The 2,585-nt window shown below is 46.7% G+C and overlaps 1 non-coding gene across 1 annotated transcript; it reads right to left on the bottom strand.

Annotated features, from left to right (window-relative positions):
- Positions 1-306: 306 nt before the first annotated feature.
- LOC149848901 (small nucleolar RNA R71) lies at positions 307-409 on the bottom strand. Its single transcript, XR_016426489.1, has one exon. It is a non-coding gene; the product is annotated as a small nucleolar RNA R71 (small nucleolar RNA).
- Between the last annotated feature and the right edge of the window lie 2,176 nt (positions 410-2,585).

The following is a 2,585-nucleotide window of genomic DNA, read 5'->3' as shown; positions in this document are numbered from 1 at the left end:
GGAGACCCGATGTAGGAGCGCCACATTATGAGATTAAGGCCAACATTATTCAGATGCTCCCATCTTTTTATGGCCTTAGTCATGAGGATCCCTACCGACATTTAGATGAATTCCTCGAAATCTGTTCTACTGTAAAGATACAGAATTTCGATGATGACGCTTTGAGATTGACTCTATTCCCTTTCTCATTGAAGGACAAAACCAAGTATTGGCTAAAGTCCTTAGATTCTGTAGAAATAGAGTCCTGGGATCAGTTGCAACAGGAGTTTCTTCGGAAATACTTTCCCATTGGTCGTACGAACCAATATCGTAGAGCCATCACTAGCTTTTCAGAGCTAGATGGTGAGCGCTTTCATGAGACATGGGAGAGAATGAAGGATCTCCTCAGGAAATGTCCCCATCATCAGGTGCCGAAATGGCAACTGGTGCATAGCTTCTACGATGGATTGTCTGACAAGAATCGTTAGATGATCGACTCTTCATGTGGAGGGACATTCATGCTAAAGAGCGAGGACGAAGCATGGAGGTTATTTGATACATTGGCCGAGAATTCCCTCCACCACGCTTCGAGCTCTCATTCTGATAGAGCCACACCCAGCATTCAGAAGAAAGCTGGTGTTCTTGAGATTGGTCCATCTACTGCACTACAGTGCAAGGTAGACATGATTGCTCAGAAGTTGGACCAATCCGGCACACGATATCACTGAGTGCCCTTCGGCATATCAGTACCCTGAATTTGTTTAAGAACAAGTTTAGTCAGCTCAGGGTTACGTCAGACCGCCGAATAACCCATTTTCATCGACATATAATCCGGGTTGGCGTAACCATCCCAATTTTTCATGAAAGAATTCACAGTCTTCCATGCAGATGCCTACATCCTCTCAGCCAGAGCGGCAGCCATCTTTTACTCAGCCATTCCAAAGACCGAGCTATTCTCAGTCTTCTTCTTCTTCAGTCCCTCCCCCGATTCAGCAGGAGTCTGCCCCGCAGACATCTTTTGAGGAGAGACTTCTCCAGGCATTCCAAGAGGTGAAAACCTCTAATCAGAACGCCTTCGAGAAGTGTAGCCAGATATTAAGCTCTCATACGCAGTCCATTGCGAAGTTAGAGTCGCAAATTGGACAGTTAGCTGAGGCTATTAGTAGGAGACCCGAGGGTACATTGCAGAGTCAGGCTGTCATGAACCCGAAGGGCAAGGACTAGAGGACTGGAGGCCTGTTTCATACTGAGACACAGCAGCAGGCCAAATCTGTTATGGCCCTGAGGAGTGGACGTGAGTATCACGTCGAGAGCAGAGAGAGAGAGAGAGTAGAGAGAGGATAGAGGAGCCAGAGACCATTGTTTCACCTACGTCGGCTCAACCATCATTATCATCCCCATCCCCATCTTCATCTTCATTATCTTCATCATCACCATCTTCATCTTCAGTGCAGAAGAAGGATAGGAGTGAGACTTCTCACAAAGAGAAGGAACCACCCGAGTATATTCCCCCACCACCCTATCCCAAAGCATTAGAGTCTCCTGGATATAGAGGGAAGCAAGGTGCGAAGATCCAGGACATGCTCGACATATTCAAGCATATGCAAATCAACTTACCTTTGCTCGATGCGATTCAGCAGGTGCCGGTATATGCCAAATTCCTGAAGGAGCTATGTACGTAGAAGCGTAAATCTAGAGAGAGAGTTCCTAACAGGGCCATCTTACTGAGCAGGTGAGTTCAGTACTTCAGCATCAGACACCACCAAAGCTCTAGGACCCTGGAGCCCCGATCATTGCTTATACTATAGGGAACATCCGGATAGAACGTGCTTTGCTTGATCTGGGAGCAAGCGTGAACATTCTGCCCGGGTATTTCTTTGATTCTTTCGGGCTAGGAGAGATGAGATCGACTCCTATTACACTTCAACTGGCAGATCGTTCTGTCAAGGTACCGAGAGGTGTCTTGGAGGACGTGCTAGTTAAGGTGGATGACTTTTATTTTCCCGTCGATTTCATTATTCTGGATATGGAAGGAGTAGACAGCCAGCACCAGACTTCGATCATTTTAGGCAGACCATTCTTGGCGACTGCCAATGCGTGCATCAACTGTAGGACCGGAGCCATGGATCTCTCATTGGGAAATCCAAATGTCAAGCTGAATATTTTTAATGCCGCGATGGGACCAGCAGGAGACATGGACTGCTTTCATGTAGATATTGCACATGAGTTAGTGGAAGAACAGCCAGAGTTATATATCACTGAGGATTCTTTAGATTTGTACCATGTAGAGAAGAAGAATTGTATAGATAGCGTAGATGTGTCTAGAGTGGCGTCAGAGAGATTACCTGTGGGAGCTATCATTGAGACTCTCCCACCACTTGCGGAGACCCCCGCCAAATCTTCGATCGAGTCACCTCCGAAACTTGAGTTGAAACCCTTACCAGATTCACTCAAGTATGCATACCTCAAAGATGATGAGACTCTGCCTGTAATCATCTCGTCCCTGCTCACTGAAGAGCAAGAGCAGAGATTGCTGACCATTCTTTGAGAGCACAAGGCAGCGATTGACTGGGGAGTTGCTGATCTGAAGGGGATTGATCCTTCAT

The sequence above is a fragment of the Nuphar pumila genome, chromosome 1 (assembly GCF_984573655.1).
Source record: "Nuphar pumila chromosome 1, dmNupPumi1.hap1.1, whole genome shotgun sequence".
In the NCBI taxonomy this organism is placed as follows: Eukaryota; Viridiplantae; Streptophyta; class Magnoliopsida; order Nymphaeales; family Nymphaeaceae; genus Nuphar; species Nuphar pumila.
Note: the sequence above shows the minus strand (reverse complement) of the source record. Positions and strands in the feature narration are given on the sequence as shown.